We start from the raw sequence: 9,542 nt of genomic DNA, 5'->3' as shown, positions 1-9,542 counted from the left end.
CAATCATACATAATACAATGTACAATGTTCTGATTTGTAAACAGTAAATTTTCTGATTTTAGGTGATTCAAATCACCCCCAGATCACTGGTTCTGGACACTGGACTTATTTAGAGAATGCAAAATGAAGAAGGCAGTAGACAGATGTTTCAGGGCAAAAAAAAACTTTGCAATTATTTCAATACAAAAGGTAAGCATAATATAAAAAATACAAGGTCAAACAGTAAAATTCACATTATCGATTACACAGAGGACTAATTAAATACACTATTCAATTAAAAATGGATTAAGCACTATTGGAACCTAAACATCAGTTTTAATCAGATACAAAAAAAAATCATGCTTCCTACCCTAAGGATCCCGTGCACAGTCACCACTTGCCTTCCCCTCCCTCCTGCTAGGTCAGAAACTTTGGGGTCTTGGGATTTTAAGCTCACCATGGAGGGAAACTCAATTTTGAAATACGACTGTCTGTTCGCCCTTGCCGTACCCAGTGCCTGGATGAAGACTTCAGATTACGTCGGCCTTCGGTCTGGGTGGAATTCCCTGATGTAGTAATGGACCTATCGGGTAGGCCACCTGGCTTTGTTTACCTTCTGGTGGGTTTTACAAGCGCGGTTTTCACCTGAGGATATTTCAGTCAGGTCCGTGTTTTCGGAGGTTGTTGGTTCCGAGGTTTGCTGGTCGTGGTCAGTCGCCGTTCCCCTGGTTCGAGACAGGCCTGTGTCGGTAGCTGTTGGGTTTGGCCTCGGGGATTGCTTCTGGAGGTAGTTCTTGGAAATAGCTGCTTGGAACCTTATTCCAGGGTAAACTGCTTGGAACCTTATTCCAGGGTAAACTGCTTGGAACTCCTCCCGTGGGATAGCTGTGGGGATCGCTGCTTTCAGCCTGCAATAATACTGATTATGGGCCCCTTCTCTTTGTGCCAAATCTGTGCTTGCCACTGCGTTTCTGGTATTTTCACCGACGTTACTTCGCTTCCCGATAGTTAAAAGTATGGGTAAATGTATTTTTGTTGTGGAGGTGCCGTTGTTGCACTGGGTTGGACAAGGTCAAAAATCACACGACATCAGGCTATTTTGAAACACCCAAACTCTGATTCTTTTTCATGCGTAACATTCAAAATATATTTTGATTCGAAGTTGAATGTCTGTGAATGGGTCTTCATTAACGTTGAATGTTCAGTATCTGTGAAAGCTCCATACTATCTGTGCTGGGTAGCCCAAGGTGTAAAAGTTGTTTCGGTCTAGAGTATTAGATTTGGTTGTTTTTTTTTGGTGTAAATTAGAATTCCAGGCTGAATAATAGTTCCAGATCAAAATCACTCTGGCTCTGTGTGTATTTGTTGCAGCTTGAGCTCAGGATTTTGTCCAGGGTTTTAGATGTTACAGAAGTCTGGGGTCTTGCCTAGTATTTTAGAAAATGGGGACTTTTGTTCAATTTTGTAAATCATATCTGTCAAAGCACTCTGTAACATTAAGCGCAAGAAGCTTTAGCTCACTTTGTCCTGCTACCTTTGAAAATAAGGTGAATATATCTATGATTAATAAATCATGCAATACATTTCCATTATCTGACATTGTACACATCTTATAATTTGTTTATAATTATTTTTGTGTTGTAATACAGTTTGGTTTATATACCTTCTTTGCTATTTGTGATACAAACTTAAAACAGAATTTTTTTTCAAAGCCTTCAAATGTATTTAAACCTATCTTTAGCATAAAATACCTTATGATAACATATAATATAAAGCTGTACGGGTTTAAAGTCAGTCCTTAATAATAGAACTAATTATTAATATGTCAAATATTTGGTTATCTGAAATTTAGTTTATCAATTTTATCTTTTTGTTCTGGTTGGTATCCAATGACATTGCTATGGTTACAAGCAAATGCCAATTTTATTTTTAATATGTTGTAACCATGTTAGGGTGCATGTAGTTGCAGGGTCATGCATTTCTTTAGAATGAGATTTTAATGAGTTTTATCAAATCCTTTTAGTTTAAAATAACTATTGATTTATCTAATCGCTTCAATTAGAATGAAATTATGTTTACTGTCTTGAAATCACCAGTTGCCAGCTTGTTTAAATTATTCTCATTATAACAATATATAGAGTTCTCAAACATTAATGATACTTCCAAGATAGTATACTTTGCCTTGTTAGCTTATTCAGGAAATTTTTATCTGTGAATGATTGATTAAATTTACAAAAAAAAATGACCATCTAAGCTTACTAATATGTATGCAGTCCCCGTAATGTCATAATGAAGCTTTAGGACAGAAATTTAGCAAAAGGTCACTGCAACAAAGCTCATAAACTAACTTTCATTGAATGCCAAACAAAAGTGATTGAACTGTAAATGTTTAGGAGTCAAATATGCCCTTCAAGGCAGCAAGGCCTCTCAGCACCGTTGACTTTTATCTCTCTCCACAGGTTATGAATCAAATACATTATTAGGTTCTCAGTCTTATTATCATGTTTCATGGTTGCCTTAGCTTCAGCAGCAGTTTCATTTACTTCACCTGCGTCAGTATTTTCGTCAGACTCCCCTTTTTCTAATTCTCACCCCATCATTGTATCAGGTTATGCAATACATAGTAAACTTTCACTAGCCCAGAAGCCCTCTCTGGATGAGTAAGGACATGTTCCTTCTAATGACCATTCCAGGCAATGGAAAAGCATTTTCAGAAGACAAGTTGCCTATTCAATAATGGACACATGGGCGACATTGTAGCACTGTCCATCGTCAGTCTAAGGGTTACTCACAGGGATTATTATAATTATTTCTTCTGAGGGTCCTCCTTGTCACCCATATGCTGACCCTAAAGATGATGCAAATGAGTAAACATCTGATGAACTTGGTAGTTGTGCAGAACGTAAATGATCTTCCTGGATGGGGGAGGCACACTTGCAGGAATTGTGGCAGTAGCAAAACCAAACTGCACATTGCAAGAGTAAAATCCCTCCCTATTCAGAAATACAGCTGAATGGTGCCAGGGAACTCTGAGGGCATCATATACTCAATGGATCCTTGTCCAGGAGAGAGCCCAAAGTTTGGTATAAATCCAGTGATGCAGGCAGCTTGTCTCTTTGGGTCCATGGTGAACTGAACGAAAGTTGCTATTTCCTGAGAAGGATATTGGTGAACTCATGCATATGTTTTTTGGTGACCAATCATAAGTTGAGATTTCACCATGACTTTCAGTACCATAGGCACAAGTGCTTCCTCCCAAGCCATTCAACACCAGATCTTCCTGCAGGATTAGCAAGCGTTAACAATAGCATTTTAGATGTGCAAAGAAGCCTACAGTTGACATTCACTCCTCTGCAGGTAGCAGCTGTAAATGTTTCAGTGAAACGCCTCATGGCTTACTCCTCAATGGTATTGAAAACCTTGGTTAGTCTTTTCAGGCACTGTTTGTTGTTTCACAAAACTATTATAGTGCAGAAAGAGGCCATTTGACTCATGCCTGAATGGCGTCTTCAAAATAAGCAGCATCACTCAGTGTCCAACTCCTGCTTTATCCCCAAACCTTTGCGTACTATTTCTATTCAAATAATGATCTAATGGTATTTTGAATGCCTCTCTATCATAATTACAGGCAGGTAAAAACAATGACTGCAGATGCTGGAGACCAGATTCTGGATCAACGGTGCTGGAAGAGAACAGCGGTTCAGGCAGCATCCGAGGAGCTTCAGCAAAATCGACGTTTCGGGCAAAAGCCCTTCATCAGGAATAAAATACAGTCAGTACATTCCATATCCTAACTTCTCACAGAGTGAGCAAGTTTTTTTTCTCACATCACCATTGCTTCTCAAGCACATCACTTTAAATCCAGGTTCTCCTCTTCTCCCTTTATGAGTGGGAACTTCCTGACCCTCAGGTCTCTGGTGCTTTCGATGCTAATCTATTCTTCATCTCCTCTTTCTCTTTCTCTGCAGACAAAGCAATACCAGTGGAGCTGCTAGTTTAACTGATCAAACATTTTGTAATAAGGATGTGTGGGGGAAAAAAGGCAAGAAAGAGGTGTTTGGTTTCCTTTTAAAAACTTCCCTTCATCACTCTAACCTTTGTATCATTATCAGGCTGCTCTTACCTTAAGCAAAAAGCAGCCCTGCAGCCAAATCCGAGTTGACATTTCCAGCATAAGCCCTTCATCAGCCCTTCTTGATGAATAGCTTATGTTGATTTTTTTTTCCCTGCTCCTTGGATGCTGCCTGACCTGCTGTGCTTTTCCAGCACTACGCTTTCGATTGATCTGCAGTCCTCACTTTCTTCTGCATCTAAATCAGTGTGATAATGTTCATCCTGCTTAATCCGTGATAGTTTGTCCTCTTCCTCATTCAGCTGTGGGCAAGAAATTTGTGGCTTTGAGCATGAAAGTGCTTTCCGTGCATTTGAACATAGCTCATGCTGACTTAGTGGCCTTCATCAACTCCTGTGAGATCGCCCTGCAAAATTGAATGAACAGCATGTATTACAGCTTCATCCCCATATCCAGAGATTTTGTTTAATGAAGGCTCCTATGTGACTTCACAGAGACCAACCCTCCTCCTCCACCACTGATGTTGCTGAGTGTGAGTTGTCCTTCATCTTAGAGTTTAGTACATTAAGGGACCTGCTTCAATGAAAGAGCTATGAGTGGCAAGAGTCTGTCAACATTAATGCGACAGTGAGTGCTTCATTTCAGTGTACAGTCTGTAACTGAATGATTTGTTTTGTTAGTTTCTGTTTTGATTCAATAACATTTAGAAGTTTCAGTTCCACAGGAGCTTGTGCAAGCAGATCTCAGGCTGTTCCCATTACTAATGTGCTTTCTCTGCAAGGTTCATATTATTAACCCAGTTGAAGAAAAGAATGGTGCATATATATTTTTCTTTTTTTTTTCTTTTGTTTCTTTCACTCTAGATCATCCCCCTCTAAACCACACTGTTCCTCTGTTTCCGCAGATGCCCAGTGGCATCACGTCAGTTATACATCAATCTCCTCTGTCAATGTGGCCCCACTCATGATTTCCCTCCACCTTCCTGAGCCCACACCCTCCCCATGCCCAGTCTTACCTTGCCCACCCCTTATTCAGTTCACCTCCTCCTTCACATTCACCAAGAATCTCATTGAACACATTGTATTCTCCAATTGCAATATGCAAGTTATACCCTTCCTTGATGTCCCTTTTTTGAATGTGGTGCTGGAAAAGCATAGCAGGTCAGGCAGCATCCAAGGAGCAGGAGAATCAACATTTTGGGCATAAGCCCTTCATCAGGATGTCCCTTGTCTCTATCAATACAATTCTTAACTATGCAAACCATATTTTCCCAAATGCTTCTGTCACCTGTAGCAACTAAATGCTTTACCTTTAACTCCTTGCCATACATTTGCATTTTTATTTGTAACTTTCCTGCTGTGACCCTTTTCTGTCAGCCTGTGATTCTTGCTCCAGTTTTGCTAAGGTCACGTGTTGTGTCTCCCTCACTTGGGCAGACCATGTGGGTCGTATAATCTGTATCCCTTACTTTACAGCAGTTTAACTAAGAAACAGCTTGATTATGAATGGCCCATGCTACTGAAGAATTGTATACTCATCAGATCTTCCAAGAGGTTGCCTATTCCACCAGCTACCTTCACTGTGTAAATGGTTAGATTTACGAACACTCATTTTTCTTGTTATATCCGCATTGTGACTTTGAATGTAATGATATTGACAAGTATTCATGACATTCTTGGTGGTTCCTAACCATTTAAGGCTGCATTGCTGAAAGAGTTTGAGAACTTAATGTTGAAATGTTAATCCGCCATCGGGAATCTAAATTTTGGCCTCCAATCCTATTAAACTACCCCTTCCTGCCCTTCTAAATGCTCTGGAAGATTCTGTGCAATGTTCTTGTAAATATTGCGGTTTTTTTCCAGATGGGTAAGCAATATAGTTAATGCATTAAGTTACATGTAGCACAATAATTATGGTGTTTATCTCTTCCTCTTTCATTTGCTGAGAGAGTGCTAGAATGTTGGGAAAGGAACATTAACAAATTTATCTTGTCAAGCATATAAAATCAAGGAGAAATGCCATATAATCGATGTTAGCATAGTGGGAAACCTGCAGAGACAGATAGTAATGCTTATATCATTTTCAATGTTAGCTATTTCACACTTATTATATAAAAAATATTTTCAGTGTGTTTTATGTTTATGTGTTACACTCTACCTTCAGCTTAGTGACTGCTTTGATCAATTTTCTTATAATCAGCCTGTGATATGAAGAGTATCTAGTCCAGAACAGACAAACACAATAATAAACAAAAGCAACCACAGCCTTCGTAAGATGTTTCCTTTCTCTTGTCAACATTTCAATCATTTAAGGACAATTTTCAGCAAGCTGAATCCATACAGGATTTTGACAACATTCAATCTGTTTGTTTCATGTGAACTTGTTTCTAAATCATTTGGAGGCTTATGTAATCAAATTTACTTCTTAGTCACTGCAAAAATATTTTATGAACAAGGTAATTATTCTCAATGTTTTTCAGTGAAATCTAATGGGATATATATCTCATATGATTGTTATGTAGCGAGTAAATTAAATCTGTTTTGATACTCTACTGAGCTTTTCAAACACCATCAGGAGTTACAATGTTGAATCGGTCGAATGAAAAATTCTGAAACTGTAATGGACAGTCACCTGTGAATTTAATTGAAATGGATGCCAATTGAAATGGTCACCAGTCTGAATTTTTCAAAACCCATCTGTGTGTTTAAATGTCCCTCCCGCTTAAATGGGGCAGAAGCTGGTGAGTGGAAAGTGGAGTGGGCTCTTATAATAGGTTGGGAGCCCCAAATACCACCTTCTCAGCTATCCTGAACCAATTCTCATGATACTGGAGGGACGAGTGGCTGCTGAAAATTGTAGCCTGGCACATATTTATAAAGAAAATAGCCAAAGTAGAATTCGCCAGGCAATTCATTTTCTACAATGTGTTTTTAAAAGGGCAGCAAGGAAAGAGTGGTGCAACCTTTGAGCAGTGTCGCTGCCATACCATCCCCATCCCAACATGGTATTCCCCTCCAACTTTCTACACCCTTGTTCTCCAAACCCAATCCTTAAGCCATTTAAAGCTCCCCAGCCAATACTTTTGACTTACCTTGGTCCAGAGGCCATCGTTGCCTCCTTTGTGGTCCTGCCTGTAGTACCTCACAGTGTCCACTCATGTATTGTTGGCACTGCCAGAATTGCTGGAGCTGACAGCTAGCAATCTTCGAGGGCAAGGCTCCCGGTCTGCCTCTCCTAATTAATGTAAACAGCAATGCAGTAATGTTATGGGGAAGCCATCTTTCTTAGTCAATTTTGTCAGGCATTTTAGATAGGCAAGGACTTCACTCCTGCATCTCATCCCCATAACTTCTAGCCCTCTATTCCAGCCATTTAGATTAATTAACCAATTTAGGGTAGTTTTCATGGTAAAATCTTCAGTGTTTCATCCTGTACTGGACATGACTATGAACTTCAGTGCAATGTAGTTTTACGTAAGACTCCAGTATTGTTTTCACAGTCAAACTGCAACTAGAACTGTTGACAGTCATAGTATTTAGGCAATGAATTGGATTCAATGTCTGCATAATTTTTATAAAAACACTTTGAAGATTTAAAGATGTTTTTGACCAGAAAACAAATTCTTCCTCTTCCTTCTGTAAGTGCATTAAAGATATAAAAAACCCCAAGCAGAGTTAACATCTGATAAATCATTTCATTGAATTAGTTGAAAGATTTACAGTATGAAGGACCATTAAACACATGGCTGTTTGAGAATTAAAAGCAAATTGGGCTGCTTGTAAAAATACTTTTAAAATTGATTCAAAATTATTGATATATTTTGACATAATTACCAAAGGTGAAAGAGCTTCAGAGAGTGAACACTTTAAATATTTTTGCCAAAATATAATCTGTGTTCTGAATCAAAGATAAGTTGATTATAATCTTACCACTCTAGTTGCATCAGAGGAGGGCATCATGCAAACTTGGTGCTCCCACCTGACTTACATGGTAGCTGTGTGGGGTTGAGTGCCTCCTGTGTTATTGGCTGACTCAAAACTCATCGGGAGCATTTTTTTATTCACTTGTGGGACATGGGTGTTACAGGTACTAGCTGGTCATCACTTACTGCCTATCCCAAGTTTCCCTTGAGGAGGTGGTGATGAGGTTACTTCTTGAACTGTTGCAATTGTTGTTGTATGTAGACCCACAATGCAGAGTCACGTTATACTGGTAGCATACGTTGCAATCAGGCTTCTAGCTTTAAAGGCAGCCTATGTCTTTTAAAGGGAATTACAGGATGCTTTTTCTGTACACTATTTCTAAAAGGAATAATGGAACATTAAGAGGAATCCAGGGGACGATGAGATGTTGCCTATTGTGTTGCACTTGAGGCCTTAGTGGTAAAGATGGGCAGAAGGAAAGATACTGTGGCTATCACTGCAGGAGCCATCAAGGACAACTCTCAGAAATGGCTGAGGAAGGTAGCTGAGGCGGTCAACACAAATCCTGAAATTCTTCTGCTGGTAATAAAAATAGAATGTGCTGGTGAAACTTTAGCAGAACTGGCAGCATCTGTGGAGAGAAACAGAGTTAATACCTCGAGTCAGTGTGAATCTTCTTCAGATCTGATGATCTCTCTCATCTCTCCTTTTTTTTTCCCTCTCTTTTGAATGACAAGAGAAGAATCATCCTCATGATAGGCAAGAAATCTATTTGATGCTTTCATGTCATTTACATAATCTTGCCTCATGGAGTTTCCTACTGTCCCACATACCAGAGAAAAACTAGATAGCGGTAATCCTGATGTGAAGATCCGAGTAGATACTTTGCAGCTCCAGTTCACCACCTGCACTTCTGGACTTCAATTTTGGACAATAGGCCCCAACATCTCTGCATGCATCCTCTCCATGGAGGTTGGCATCAGGCACCTCACCATATCACATGGCACATCTGTGACTTACTTTACCAGACAGTTCTTCAATGCTACACTTTGAAGCATACCAGCACCTTGCGTTGTGTTGCTGCTGCCTGTACGTTTGTATGCAAGGGCAGGCAACCAATCATGGATTACACCTGTGTCTCAGGACTCCTTATTTGCTTTCTCAGTGCTCACTTACTTTGAGCCTCACAGCATTGCTGCCTTTCCCTGGCTCTTTATGATTCACCAACTCATGTAGAGTATGCAGTTATTCTGCCTTGTAGAACATAGAACATAGAACATAGAAGAATACAGCGCAGTACAGGCCCTTCGGCTCTCGATGTTGCGCCGATCCAAGCCCACCTAACCTACACTAGCCCACTATCCTCCATATGCCTATCCAATGCCCGCTTAAATGCCCATAATGAGGGAGAGTCCACCACGGCTACTGGCAGGGCATTCCATGAACTCACAACTCTCTGAGTAAAGAACCTACCCCTAACATCTGTCCTACACCTACCCCCCACAGGGGTAGGTATACCTACTCCACCACAGAACACACCAGATGGCCTCCTTCTTTAGAGACTGCAA

The 9,542-nt window shown here is 40.0% G+C and overlaps 1 long non-coding RNA gene across 1 annotated transcript in view; it reads left to right on the top strand.

Moving 5' to 3' along the window:
• Positions 1 to 438: 438 nt before the first annotated feature.
• LOC122550547 overlaps positions 439 to 9,542 on the top strand; it is a 227,102-nt gene continuing 217,998 nt past the window's right edge. The window contains exon 1 of the long non-coding RNA XR_006311882.1: positions 439 to 598. This is a non-coding gene — a long non-coding RNA (uncharacterized LOC122550547). The remainder of the gene's footprint in view (positions 599 to 9,542) is intronic.

This window comes from Chiloscyllium plagiosum, chromosome 6 (genome assembly GCF_004010195.1).
Source record: "Chiloscyllium plagiosum isolate BGI_BamShark_2017 chromosome 6, ASM401019v2, whole genome shotgun sequence".
NCBI lineage: Eukaryota > Metazoa > Chordata > Chondrichthyes > Orectolobiformes > Hemiscylliidae > Chiloscyllium > Chiloscyllium plagiosum.
The sequence above is the reverse complement of the archived record's forward strand: the minus strand, read 5'-3'. Positions and strand labels throughout refer to the sequence as shown.